Here is a 15998-nt window from a genome sequence, read left to right on the forward strand (position 1 = left end):
TCAATATCTTCAGGTTTTCTCTTCAACAGAGGAATTCGAAGAGCCAAAAGAACTTCTCTTGTCATCTCTTCTTACTGTCATCGTAAAGCACTCCAAGTAAGTGTGCAAGTCTCCATACGCATGAGTGGCTTTTGCCTATGCATCAACTCAATTGGCATATAACCTGTACTCACACTATGAGTAGTGCGATCAACCCATAAGGCATAAGGCAACAACCTAGGCCACTCCCTAACCCGCCCACCACATGCTTTGGCCAAGGCTTTCACAATTGGCGGATGGCCTCTTTCGCTCTTCCCATTACCTTCTGGATTATATGCTGAAGTCAAAGCAAGTTTAATGCCAAGGCGAGAGAAAAACTCCCTAGCCTCATGAACATCCAGCTCACCTCTATCTGCAGTAACTTTTCTAATGCATCCATACTTGCAAATAACATCTTCCAACAGAAACTTACAAACCACTGAAGTAGACTTCGTTCATAAAGCTCTTCCTTCCACTTGATTTGTGAGATCTTCTCATGCTAAAACAATGTAGTGCATTTACCATAAACCAACAGGCATAGTAATCAAATCAAGAATCCACTTGTAATGAATACATAGTGGGTGGGTAGGATGAAGCTCATCTCTATACCTCACTGAAGAGAACAACTGGCAATCAGGGCATGTCGCAACAAACTATGAGTGCCTCTCCACCAATATGGCTCTTTGATCTTCCCATAGGTTGCCCAAACAGCTCAATGGCCAACCCAAAGACTTTCATGGAATTCTTTCATGATTTGTCCATGTGAAGCTCTATCACAGACAGCTCTCAATGGTTGTCCTCCTTGCTTTCATGGATGCTTCCAAAGTAGCCCACTTTGCAAGAAGAAACTATAAGCTTTTCTTCTAACCTTCTTAAAGTCTACATTAGTCCATCTATCCTGTCTAGACATGGTACTCAAATAATGTCCAATCTGTAAATACTCTCTTGTATACAAAGACTCATCAAAGATTTCCAAAGCAGATACATGACAAATATGATCAGCATGCATGGCTGAAAGATCAACCCCATCATCAATATCATCAATGCAAATAAAATCCATATCATCATGCCTCGCTCCTGAAAGCATATCCTCTACTGGGATGTCTTTACCTGCTATGTGTTTGAACTTAGGATTCATGGATTTTATGTACCCAACCCACCTGAGCATGGCAATATCTGGAGTGGAACAACTTGTGATCATACCTAGAAGAGGAAAACAATCAATCTCGACCACCATAGCAGCTCCAATGAAGTACTCTCTATCATTATTGAGAGTCGTGACAACTCCCAAGAGTTCTCTTTTAAATTGTCAATACCTAAGTTGCTGCTCATTTAGGACTTTCGTCCCAAACCGAATAGCATACCTATACCCATTTACATTGTCTTGGCCAACAACCCATCCAATGCTGATAGGACTAGTATCAATAGTAAGAACAATAGGTCTCCCACACTCATAAGCTGCCTTTCAAAGAGTCGGAGTAGCTCTCAATAATTTATTCAGTTTTTGCATGGCTTTAGTATGTTTTATCTCCCAAGAAAAGTATTCCCCTTTTCTCAAGAGCTGGTAGAGATCATCTACAATATGAGAAAAATGAGGAATCCAAATAAGATACAACACACAAGCCCCAAGAAACCTGTGAACCTCTGAAGTAGAAGAGCAAGTCTCTGCAATCTTTTATATGGCATCAACCTTCGCAGGAGAAGGCTTCCTGCCATAATATCCACATATATGTCAAACAATAAAAAACCCTGATAAGGTCAAATTCACTTCCTCCGGTCTACAAAGAATCTTTTCAACATCTCTAATATCTAAAGCTACAAAGAACCTACATCCATGATTGTCTAAAGAATCATATTTTTCTTCTTCCAAGAAACCCTTGATAGGTAAGTCATCAATAAAAGGCATAGTAAGCTCAAGAATAAAATCTCTAGAACCTTGTTCATCCAAATAATCATATGGGCAAGCGAATTAGTAGCTCCTTGCAAAAGCATACACATTCGGACAAGGCCTAAAGGTGTCTTCATCGTAGTCAAAACTCTACTCTCAAGGGCAAGCTTGAACTGATCATATCCGGAATAAAGATCACCAAGTGAATAGTTAGCACGTCTAGCAAAAGCTTTGGAAAACTCATCCATACTAGGTCTTGTACCAACATTTCGAATAGTGGCGTTGTTTACTAGCTGTAAGTCTTGTATGAATCTAAGTGTCCCATTCTTCTTAGGAACTGTGAACCATCTATTGGAATATGGAGCTGAAGATGGCTCTAAAATCCCCATCCTGATCCACTCATTCAAAAGCTCTACCAATTTGGGAAAGTGAGCCCTTGGTAGAGGAATAGGTCATAGATTCCAAGGGTGTGGAATGGTAAAAATAACCATTGGCGTCACAACCCTAGGATGAACACATCCAATCTCATATGGAAAGAAAGAAAAAGATTTTTTATGTTTGCATAACATCTCTTCAAAATATCTTACCTCTTCAAGAAGTAGGAAATCTTCAGTCCCAATCTTCATCTCTTTCAATGTCCCAGCTGAAAACTTATGTCCAATACCTACAGGATTACGTAAGGGAGGTTGCAAAGTAGCTCTCCTAACCATCTCATCACTATCCAAAGGTAGCGATCCTGCGCAACTGGTCTAACCTTCTTGTCAACTGTCTTATATTTTGTCTGAACTCTGGCTTCATTGCTACAACTTGCAAATTTCAACCCTTGTTGAAAATACCCCAATAAACACCAATTTTGTTGTGTATAAAGAGTAACATCTAACTCTTTTTGCTGAATTCTATCAGCAAAGAATGCTTTTTGTTGAGAATCCTCAGCACCCAAATTCTTTTGAAGCATGAAATCAACAATTTCATAATACAATGCTAGAGAATGGACCTCTAAGACATATGAAAACTCTTGATTATTAGCATTTAGCAATACCAAAAGTTCTTCCATGGTATCTGAGAATGAAAGGTCATCATAGAGACCATCTATCCAATCTTCTTCCTTCAAAACACCTGCAAGCATCGATTCTTTTTTTTTTCTTTTTACATATTGCCTAGCAACTTTAGGCATATCAAAAAAATGCTAAAAACACAAAGTACTTACAGTGGATATACCATAAACACATGAGGAAAATTTGATGTTGCCAGGAGGTGAGAGCTTTCATTGACTCGTACTACTATCCTCTCGCAAGACAGTGGTACCGAACAAAAATCTGTCTCTCTTACTGGAAGAGGGGAATCCCTCAAAGAATCTTTATTTTGTTGATGGTTGATACAAATGGTCATGAACTAGACAGCTCTCTTTCCATCCTTGCTTCGGATTTGTGCTGTGCATAGGCAAACCCATCATTTAGAACCTTAGTCTCCATCCAAGACTCAGCAATAAATGGCTGCCCCAAAATAATAGGATAAGAATAAGAGTTTTGTACAAAGAAATGATAAGACTCACCCACATCTCCAATAGAAATCTTCGAATTCGAACAAGCAGCATACAAATCTCCTACAATATTGTTGGCCGCACACATGCGCCAACCATGATCTACATCAACTGGCTATCTATCACACACTATGACATAATCTTGGAGCCATGATCCAAAAGAGCAATACAAGGAGTCTGAGTATCTCCAAGCTTGACTACAGTTTTTGTAGTCACACCAGCCCAATGACTTCGAGAAAAATGGCTACGAGGCACCAATCTAGGCGCATCTTCACTCTCATCATATTGTACGGGCTTAAGTAAAGGATGAAGAGACTTCTTGGACTACATACACAGAGCTCCATCTATGGACTCCTCAATAGTCTCCTCATCAGAATCTTTCTCCTCAATCGGCAACCCATAGAGAATAGCCTCAGCACAACAGGTAAAGCCTCTCGATGGATTATATCTTACGTTGGCTCTTCAATAACTTGTCGTTTTCTTTTTATGATGTCAATGAGAACATCATGAAATTATCTTTTGGCAATCCCCAAGACTTCTCCAAGAGTAAATTCAATTTTGCAATTAAGAATCTGATCTTCAAGTACCTTTTTCAAGTCCGTGGACATCTCGATGTCGCATAGCAGCTTGACTCTAGGTTGCTTTTTCGGCTTCGGATCGTTTGTCTTTGGGGCCTTCTGATATGCTTGTGCTTTTGGCTTCTGTAAATTAGCCATACTCTCTACTCTAGTCCTGAAGAAGAAGATTGAAGAACTGGTTCACTTCTCCTGGTTGCCTCTTTGATCCTTCACGTTGATGATTATCTCTTTTCCACTTTTCTAACAAGCACTTCAAATCCTTGAGATTTTGCAATGTAAGCATAGATAGAGAAGACATATACATTATCATTCCATCCAGTCCCTTTTCTGATTACATCTCCTATGGATGAAAGTTCGGATGATGAAGCTTTACCTTTCTTTTTTGCATGTAGTGCATAGGACCATAGTCAGTATAGTAGGATTTTTTTTTCCATTTTATGTCTCTTTTTGTTTGCATTTTGCATGACGCACGAGCACATGCAATTAGGCTAGGCACATTCTCTTCAGTGCATTCATAATTTGTGTGGACATTGTTTGATTGGTTGCATATCATGGATTCGACATTGCATTTGATCTCAAATTATGAGTGGATGAGCGTGAAGTTCTATTCCAAGGCATATATTTGTGAGGGAAGTGGCGGCTTCTCAAATTTGACCCCTAGCAACCTTTGGACACCATGTGCACATCAAAATAGAGAGTGCATATTCTTGAAGATAAGGTTATTAGCAAAATCATGAATATGGCTCCCTAACCTTGAGTCCATAGAAGTAATGTTGTCTTCATCAAAAGTGATTATTCCACTAGCAGTTTGTAGGTTGTTCGACAATTCTAAAGAAAACCTTGACCAATGTTGATTTTCCACTCGTAGTTCTTCATACAACACCTATCTTATGACCATTGGTTATTGCTAGACTTCCTTTTAGAATTTTGAAGAGGCCTTGATGGAAAAGTTGTTGGGAAAAGCTACTTGAGAAAACTGACTGAATGGTTGACATGGGGTTTGAATATCAAACAGGATGAATTGTAAGGGCACATGAATACCTAGTGGATGGTTTTGATTGATTTTCCTAGGGCCACCTTATCACTTTGTTTTTTGCTACTAACTACTATGGCACCGAAAATGATGCGCGGACAATCTTGGTATTGGGAAGGGATCTCATAGTTGTTCCAAAATTGATACATCCTTTGCCTCCTGCCATTACGTCATCAAAGACATCACCAGATGGTCACTTGGAAGACACATGGATGCAGAAGCTAAATACCCAGAGAGCACCTACACCTATCTCTGGCTGCCTTCAACCTTCTAATGATTGTGGATCACTAGCATGGATAAGATTAGTTTAAGAAATGTATGTAGACTGTTAATATTTTTTCCATGAAGGTATACATTCAGATGGAGGATTGTAACTATTCTTGTGTGAAGAGTAGAAATAGAAACTGAGAGAGTTCTTGGCTTTTGAATGGAATTACGAGCAGGTTGATGATGAAAGCCTTGATGCGGCAATGCTACAGAAAAAGCAACAACACTATGACATGACGAAAGCCTTGATGTCAGTGACATGATTAATGAAAGATTTTGTGAAGCTTTGCTGAGGAAAAGCACTAAGCTTTGTGACTAAAACAAGCGTGTCTAACAAGCATATAAAGGGGCCAAAGAGACTGAGATGACGAGCATTAACAACATTCAAGAGAGCTGAAGGTGATGCAGTGTGAGAGAGCTAAAGATGACGACAATGTGCCGCAGAGAGCCGAAGGGAATACTTGCGACATCTTCTACCCCGGTGAAGAACAATGTGCTCGTAAGCAGTGAAGATAGGAGAATCGAAGGCGGACAAAAAGCAGAAGGTAACCTATCGATGTGACATAGGAGAAGACAAAGAAGCTAGTGGGTCTGCAAGAAGGTGATGCGATGAAGCTGCTGAGGGTGACAAAGACAAAGAGGAAGAAAAATGAAGCTGTAGATGACGAACCCGAACACAAAAGATGACGACGGAAGCATCAATAGCCAAGAGCTTCTTTGCAGAGTTTCTAGGAACGTTCAAGCACTACACGGGGACTGAATTTCTTTGCTTTCCATCGTGTTATCTTCTTTAGCCTCTGCTCCTCCTCGTAAATCAAGGCCTATTGATCCCCTCCATCATAGCCAAAATCTTCTCTATAACTACTACTATTTCCAGAATAGCTGTGAGGATTGGTTGTGACCTTCCTGCATTCAAAAAGAAGCAAAAAGGAACAACAAAAAGAACAAAGACATATTATTGAGGGTGGCATATTTCAACTAGATAAGAAAATGGATGGGCGAAATCGGATTGGTAACGTTCTGAAGGTGACGACTTGAAAATTTCTCTTCAAAGACCTCAAGTGATAGTGGCTTGCCTGGGCGGAGATCAAGATAGCCAATAATGCTTGAAGAACCATTCATATGATAAGGGAGCCAAATATTCCAAGCTTATTCCTTCATGCTCGAGCAATTGGTTAATACCTATAATCACATAGAGAGAGAAAGACGACAAGATCATTGCAATTTGTGTAGATGATCACGAATTTTGACTTATTTCTTACCTTAAGGAGCTACCTCCACATCAACTACAAAGGTGGTATATAAGCTCTTCAAGAAACATTGGGTTTTTATCTTCTCACTCTCCAAGTTGTTACCATGTGCCTTGTCCTTTATGGATTCCTATTCTATAATGCGCCTTGTAACTAACCACTTGAGATGCCATCATTGAGAGCATCATTGATTCAAGCTATGCTCACAAGTGACGATAAAAACATCAAAGCAAGGGCTACGACGTCATGAACTTCAAAAAAATCGACATCTTATCGAAGGTTTATGCAGCTCCTTTCTACTAGTGGTATCATCAACCATTGTGTAAATATTGCATGGAAGAAGAAGCTACTTATAAGAGAAGATTGGTATTCTTGATGCTCCAAACTCGATCATTTATGTGTCAACATATGTGAAACCACCTTGTTGTGGTTCTTGATCCATAGAGCACCAAAGAAGATTTGCATGAATTTGTTAGTGTATATGAAGGTCCAAGCTTTATGATTGGAGGAGTATATCTTTTCGACAACTTACATAAATCTATGTTGGCTTCATCTTCTTATTCCAACAAAAGTTACCCTTAGCTCATGAACTTTGAGAATTCTTCTTGCATCTAAACTTCTTCTTTTGTGAATTTTCCTTGAGTTAAGTACTCTTCATTATCTTTTTCTCCCAGCTTGTTAAGTGTCCCTGCGGCGAGTGACTTTCACGAACCTCCCGCGCATATTATTCGGTGCGACAATGTAGGACTAATAGTCCTTACCGTCATCTCTAAGATTAACCGTCAATAAAATTTCATTTTCATTATCCTTCTTGACTTCTTCAAACTCCTCCATCGTTAAATTTTTGTTGATGTTCATTTCCTCCGTAGGCTCGACATCCATTATTTCTTTCTCTTCAATGTCTGTAGTGTCAAAGTCCAGATCGTTGTCGTTCTCATCATCTACAATCTCACCATGATTGGAAAGAAAAATTCTATACCTTTCTGACACCAATGTGTCAAGGATGTAATCAATTCATCCTGATCTACTTCCTCATGGTCAATGCTATCAAACAAGTGTCGACCTCTAGGTTGGACATGCACAACTTGCCACCATGGATGACCATCTATATTCCTGTAAAAGAATGCTTGTTCAACATGAGTTGGAAGAATGTAAGACTCTTTTGTTACACACAATAACTTCGAGCAGTCGAAGGACCAAAATGCAGATGGTTCTCTTTTCATTGTCGCATTATTGCCTTTATACTCAACACAAAACCAATCCACCTTCAAAACCACCTATCAAAATACATGAATCAAAACTTTAGAATTTTGTATAGCTTCAAGAAATCTACATGTCATTGTTGCATGAAGAGAGATTTCATTTACTTGCTTGAAGATACGATACGATACTTCATAAATGCCAACTATGGTTCCCACATAACCAAGTTCATTGTCAACAAGATTTGTGTCTCTTGAACTTGCATGTGATAATCGCTTGAAAGAGGCAACACACAAGAGTCTTGAGTTAGGCATAAGCTGTCAATAGCTTTTATCCAAAGATGTTGTCCATAAGCCCACATGTTGGTATACATTTGAGCCTAGACGAATAAATAAATTATTTAAAAAAAATGAAATCCGCTTGTTTAGTTCAGACTTTTCAAAACCCAAAAAGTTACCTGTCTTTCACACCCAATCATAAACTCTCTGTGTTCCATTGAAATTGGCTCATGATTACTAACTGCTTGTTGCATACGAGTGTATAACCAATCCATGAAAGGAGGTATCTCCCCATTGTTATTTACATCATGGGTATGACTTTTGGATCTCATCTTTTTATGTCTACCAACTTATTTTCTTGCAAGTTCCTCCTTGTACTCATCAAGGAATTATTGCATGCATTCACTATTATAGACAATGAAAGTAGAAATATCCAATTTATCTTGGACCTTAAGTCGAAAAGGGACTCCCTTATATCAGACAATACCTTGTTTGACATGGTAGAAGATGACTCATTTGTCCATATGCATAGCACTTCAGAAATTTTTTTCTCAAGGTATTCACAAACGTAATACATGCATTCTTCAAGCATCCATCCCTCCACCATAGAACCCTTTGGTCTTGCTTTTTGACATACATAACCTTTCAACACTCCCATAAATCTCTCGGCCCAAAATATACATCGAGTGCTCACAACACTAGTGAGCTCTATCTTGTCCACCAGATGTATTAGAAGATGAACCTAGATATCAAAAAAGGAGGTTGGAAGTTCCTTTTCCATTAAACAAAGAAGCTCTATACATTCATGCTTCTTTTATGGAATTTACCCTTTGGCAATATCTTTAGATGTAATCCATCTATCAGTGAAAGAAAGAAGATATTAGAGATGTATTTGAATTAAGATGATATCAAATAAATTTTTATAATAAAAATTAACAAGCGATAAATACCTTGCAAGCAATCCAAGGCGATATATTATATCTAGAACTCCTCTTGTAGTACATCCATCAATAACAAGGGGTAGAACATGCTGCATACATGATTAATCCAATCAACAAAACATGCAAGAAAATAAATACTTACAAAGATCTAGATAGATTTACCTTCACAAAATTGTGCCAATCACGTGTTTTTAAACCAGACAAGTTCTTGTCATCTAGAGTGACTACATGCTCCATATCTTGTAGGCATACAAATTGACTAAATTTTCTTATTGATAGTCTCCAGCTCTTCTGTCGTGAGCACCCATGGGACAGGCTTGTAGGTTGTCTCACGTCAAGTTTCATCATAAAGTGGCTATAGATTGGGCTTTCATTTTCGATGTTTTAAGTCATTTCTTGTTGTTTTGCTGTGTCTTTCAAGCTAACGAGGTGTTGCCATAACGAATGACCAACATTCTTGAATATATGCATAGGATCAAGAAGATGACATATCTTCAAATCCTTCCAATATTCCAAAGTATACCATATCAAAGGACTTTGAGCTAGATCATGTTTTCCTCTCGCTCGTTTCTTCAGAGTGTCATCATCATTGTTGCTCATGATCTCCGACTTTGGTTTGATAGCGGGTCCAACAGTCACTTTTTAGATACCAATCCTTTAGTGTCATTGGTATTGGACATCTCCCTTCTTCTTCATTTTCATCAAAATGTATGGCTTGCCTTTTGTCTCATAGATAATGATCTTTAGATAAGAATCGTCTATGTCAAAGATATATATTTTTGTTGAGGTTTTTGCTATAAGTCCATCTCAACCAATCGCCACAAATTGGACAAGCTTTGGTACATATCCCTGCATGGAAAACATAATAAAGGTGATTAGAGCAATGAACATCATAAAAAAGTATGAGACAATATTTATATTTAAACAATTTACCTGAGAAAAAACCATATCCTGGAAAGTCATGGATAGTCCATGCTAAAATTCTATGACCAATGAACTATCTTTGACCAATGCTTCTGGACATATCCATGACATCAATCCCTCTCCACAAATCTTGAAGATCGTTGATGAGAGGGGCCAAATAAACATTTTGGTTTTTAACTTGTCATTTTCCTAGAATTAAGAGTGAGAGCAATAAATCCTCTTTCTTAATGTTGAGATATGGGGGTAGATTATAGTTAATAACTACCACTGGCCATGTAGACCATTTACTTGATTTCATTGAAAATGGATTCACACCATCTAATTCTACACCCATCTTTAAATTGTGTGATTCTTTTGCAAAATCTAGCCATCGCAAATCAATATGCTCAAATGCACGACTATTTGACTGAATTCACATTACTCTATCTTTGCTCTTGTGCTCCACTCCCCCTGTCATAAGTCTAGCTAATCTAGGACTTTGGAACATATGTTTTATATGTGGAACCAGGGGAAAATGTATCAATACCTTTCTAGGGACCTTACATTTCTCCTCTTTATAATGAGGCACTTAACATTTTGGACACATCACATTATCCTTGTACTGACCTCTATATAAAATACAATCATTGAAATATGCATGTATAGAAGAATAGTCAAGTCCAAGACTGCTTATCATCTTCTTCACCTCATCATGTGATGTAGGAAGGGAATTGCTTGTGGGCAAGAACTTCTTAGAGAGTAGTCTACAAGTTCATTGAAAATATGATCAATAACAAGCAAACATGTTTAGAATGTAACAAAAAAATATGTTAGATTATTACATACTTCAAAAGTGTTGAAATGGAGAGATTACTCCATCCAAAATGGTTTTGAAGATTAAGAATAAGTAAGCTTGCACTTAGTTGTGTCAGTTGGCTTCCTACGTAGATACGCTTTAGAGCTTCTTCTCAAAGATACTTCTCATTTGTTAGGAATATCACTCGCACTATCATTTTGATGCCAATCCTCGATAAAATCAAACATGCCATCGTCGTGATCAAATATATCATCACGCCCATTAAAGTCCTTAGAATATTGTTTCTTTAGTCTTGCATATACATTAGGATCACTCCTACGTAGGATCCTCATGCACTCTATTGACATGTCAGATACATCATGTGAATGTTGATTTGTGACATTATCGATGTCATAATCCGAAATCTACATATTTGAATGGAAAGATGATTGTATCAATAGCATGCTTCTATGTAAAAGTAAAGAGAGATGTGCATCGAATTCAATAATTATCACAAATACAAAACATTTAGAGACAATAAAAGACAATTATCAAATTAAATTAGAGAAAGTAGAGAACGTGGTGCAAATTAAAGTGTAGAATTAAGGCACAAGAGGCCAAAATAACATTAGGAATTGTATACAATGATGCTCTGAACCTTCATCCATTAAGGGTACTCGTGAAGGTCTACGCCATCCATAATTAACTAGCAACTCATCACCAGCTCGTAATGATATAATAGCATTGACATCTATGTATCTTTGTACATCCCCACTCATATGTCCTGGTTCATGATTGTTCTCACACTCCAAAAACGTGGAATTGGTTCTTACACTCATCCCTTAACGACTATTGATTAAACCTACTATGTTTCCTTGAGAGTAAGGTCTTCCGTCAACATAGAATCTTTTTCATTTTGCATGTATAATCCCTCTATCAGAAAGAGAGGGTGCATTGAGACATAACCTGTAAATACTCCTGCTCTGAATGTAGCAAGTAAGCTGATGCCATGGACCCCATCTATATAGGTCCACAAAAAGACATAAGGGTGACCTCATGCTCTGAATGTAGCAAGTAAGCTGATGCCATGGACCCCATCTATATATAGGTCCACAAAAAGACATAAGGGTGACCTTTAAACAAGGGGGCACATGCAAATCATGTGCAATAAGGAGGTGTCATCCTGCTCCACTAATGGTAGATGAAGTAATCATGTAGTGATTGCCCCAGAGCCTAAAAACCACTCCATCTAAAGGAAGTGATCCTCTCTGCCATCCTCCATATTGTCTTCGATCATATGTCTGGTACTAGAGAATGAAAACAAGTAGGCAACGGATGATCTCCACCCATCTCAACCTCCAAAGCAAGAGGTAGAGGATGTTGAGAAACCTCGAGCTGCAACTAACAAGTGACCTATCTATGCCGTGTGCGAGGGACATGCGCACCGTTGATAGTGAAGTCATCCTCTTCATCAAGTGAATATACCTACATATATAATGTGGTTGCATTATATATGAGCCTTTGATTTATAAAATAACCAATAATAAAACTAAGGGAGAACAATCATATAACATAAGTCAATGTCGCTCCTCAAGTGGTGGTGCTCACTCAAAAGTACCATGAGTCATCTCATGTGAAAAGCACTCCCATCGTGGCCTTTGATATTTTCCACGACAACGAGCGCACTAGCACATAATAGACTCATCGTAGTCAAAATCATCGTAAACAGGTTCATGTGCAATATTGGAACTCTATGCACCCAAGCACCACCAGTAGGAGTTGGTGGTGTACCCTCTAATCAGTCAAAATATGATTTTCAAGTACCATAAAAACATGAGATATTTATCAAATGATCAAAGTTAAAAAATCAATAAAATTAACAAAACATTGAAATCTAGCAAGTTCTTTGGTATACTCTAATGCTTATTGTAATATGAAAAATAAAGAGACGCTAGTGTATGGTGGAGACAAAAAAGAGGAGGGTTGATATGTGCATGGACACATGGCAATACTTCCACAAGGAGAGGTGCCTATGCATTAGTTTTCCTCTACTACAGAAGGTGTGTGCCTTTGCTAACGTATATTAGAATTAATATGAGCTTTGTTAGATTGACTCTAACTATTCTCTAATCTATGGTATTTTGTTTAATCAAATTTACATAGGAGGCAGCACAAAAGAGAGTGATAGCTGATCACACATCTGGACTAGGTCGGATGGGGCTAGACCATTCAAATTTTAACTTTCAAAAGTAATATTATTGAATGAAGGAATCAATCAGTCTTTGGTTCTGTCTTGATGCAGACCAAAGACTATGGTCGCGCACCTATGGCGCAGGAGATGGAGTACGCCACATACTGCAGCTACCACACTTTGCAAGGGACACTTACTGACATGCCAAATCCACCTGTGAGTATCACTATTTTTTTTGTTTATTTTCATGTTAAGTGTAATATATTCTTATTTGATTTCACTAACTAATGCATGAGCAGTATGGCGAGCACAACATGACAGAGCTGACTTGACAAGAGGCCAAGGGGTGACGTCGAGAGGCTAAGGGGAGCGGCAGCCAAATCGTTGGCCATGGCGGTGATCATGGAGATGGGGAAAATGGTGGTATTGCGGGTGGGGGCAAGAGTGGTCATGAGTTCGATACTAGTCACTTGTATAGGTGATGACTCATATAGTGATCATTCTACCTAGGGATCTGTACTTATGTATATTTGAGGATGAGACTTGTATTATATATGTGAGGATTCATCACTATTCATTGTATAGACATATGTGAGGATGACACTTGTTTTGTACATGTCACGATTGATCATCACCACACACTCTAATGTACATGTATTTACTAATGATATATATTGGCGTATGTTTGTTGCATCATTGAATTTGTCTATTGTCAAACAATTAATTATTTGTCTATTGTCTATTGTCTCTTAAATAGCTAGATAGAGACAAATCAGAACTTTTATCACAGTTTAGTGTTTTTCTATGTTAGGCTCTAATATTAACAAGCTTTTGATTTCCATAGTTTTCTGCAGAGGTCCCAAATTCTACTTTACGTAGCAACTCAAGCTAACTTTCAAGCTCAAAGATTCAAACTATGAAGTTTCAAAGCACATGATTTCAAAGTATCAAGCTCACCATAGTCTATTGTAGTTACAATACCTGGTTTCAATTTATGTACCATGTACCAATTGCAATTATGAGGTTTCATTATGAAACCTGATACCAAATCAAGTACCAAGTACCAAGTACCAAATCTAACATTAAAAAGGTTTATTTATTTCCATATTTATTGGTTAAGGTACCACAAAGTTAGACCAAACCAATCAAGTACCAAGCACTGAATCAAGTACCAAGCATCAAATCTATACCAAGTACCGAATCAAGTACTAAGCACCAAATCTAGTACCATGTACCATGTACCAATTGCAAAAATGAAGTTTCATTATGGAACTTGATATCAAATCACATACCAAGTACCAAGTACCAAATCTAACACTAAAAATTTTTATTCGTTTTTATGTTTTTTGGTTAAGGTACCACAAAGTTACACCGACATGTACCAAGTCATATGAAATAGGGACAAAAATGTTGAACCTAGATACGATACTTGACGTCTTATAATTTTCAATATTTATAATTTTTTTGTTTTTATTTTTGGCTCATAATTTAGCAAGCTAATGTATTGGATGGTAAGTCCGCAATAATCTCTATCTTTCTTTCTTTCATCCTATTTGTATGTATATACAAGAGTTGTCAGGGGCAGCCATGACAAAATATGATGTTATGGAGAAGAAGTGATACAGCTATAGATGCAAAACCTAAATGCACCATCTTCTTTCTTCACTAAATGAGGCTCAAAAACCCAATCACTACATGAAGGTTGAATGATTCCCTTTTTTGAGCATGTCTTGAATAGCATCATTAATCCTTTGTTGTTCCACTGGAGACCGTCATAGAGATGCCATGTGGACTAGGGAAGCATTGCCCATTGTCGTGATGTTATGAGGACACAATGTGAAAAAATATGGAATGCATCATCGTTCAACTTCTTTACTAATCTAGAGAGTCAATGTGATCTGAGCCATTAGTACTAGTGTGAGTTGCATGGATTATCCAAAAATACTAGATTTTTGGATAATTTTAGCCTATTTTTGATATTATTTATTGTAAAAATCCAAAAAAGTTAGAAAAAAGCTTCTAGATTAGGATGGCATGCAAAAAACTAGTTGCTTTTTCAGCCAATTAGGGGATTTTCACAAGAGGGATAGATTGATGAAATCGCGTGCGTCGCAATCGCTGTAACACGTTGAAAACTACAGATTGAACTAAAAGAAGAAGGAGTGATCTGGGAGATCCATGATCAGGTGTCTTGGGGTTTTACCCCCTTTCGAAGCCAACAAAGCCATCCAATTTGGGTTCCGAGTAACAGAGAAGGAGCTGTAATTTTTATGCATGTTTTGTTCTATGAAGAAGCTCTAAGAGATCTAATGCCTAGAGATTGCTCTGAATAGTGCGAAGATTCCAGGTTCTTTCAATACTTATTGATTTAATTCATTGTGCTTTGTCTTTGTAGTTTTTACCACTTCGGTATTCTCTATTTTCTCTTCCATCTCCTATCTCTACTTCCTTCTACTTTTGATCCCCGATGGATTCAACCTTTCGACAAAAACCCCTCCGACATTGGTGAACCCAACGTGAAAGGTCGTCAAAAGATGGAAAGACAAGATGGGAGAATCTTCAAATACATTCTCAAGTGATGTTTTGCAACAATTGGTGCAAAATATGAATATGATTATGCAAGTATAACAACAACAATAGGTGATGCAAGCTTCAGCTCAAACATAAAGTGTTGTGATGAATGCTTTGGAAGCAGCTGAGTGTGAGGTGAAGTTATTTAATGGTAGGAATGTATCTGCATATGTATATACCTATGCTCAGAAGATGTAATTCTTTGGGGTGGCTCAATCTGCATGGAGCCGATATTTTGTATGTGTTACTGTTCATGAACTGAAAGCATGGATTACTGAATTATACTTGCAGGATGCTGACTGGGTAGCCTTCAAGAAGACACTTAGAGAAGAATTTTACATTGAGGACACCAATTTGATTATGCGCAAAAATTTTCACAAGAGTGGGTTTTACAACCCAATAAGGGTCTTGTGGCTACGGAATTGTTAAGAGAATTTGAAAGTCAATTTGAGCAGTTGGATCTTGCAGAACAGTAAGCTCTTGCAAGTCAGAAAATTGAATTGTTTCTACAGGCACCTGATCCTCAGCTTCAAGAGAAGCTTGA

General features: G+C 37.9%; 2 pseudogenes; both read right to left on the reverse strand.

Moving 5' to 3' along the window:
• Positions 1–7321: 7321 nt before the first annotated feature.
• LOC148030265 (uncharacterized) lies at positions 7322–7797 on the reverse strand (annotated as a pseudogene).
• A 1334-nt stretch (positions 7798–9131) lies between these two features.
• Positions 9132–13335, reverse strand: LOC148030266 (uncharacterized; annotated as a pseudogene).
• Between the last annotated feature and the right edge of the window lie 2663 nt (positions 13336–15998).

This window comes from Lygodium microphyllum, chromosome 10 (genome assembly GCF_053477565.2).
Source record: "Lygodium microphyllum isolate KBCC chromosome 10, Lygodium_microphyllum_v1.1.10, whole genome shotgun sequence".
In the NCBI taxonomy this organism is placed as follows: Eukaryota; Viridiplantae; Streptophyta; class Polypodiopsida; order Schizaeales; family Lygodiaceae; genus Lygodium; species Lygodium microphyllum.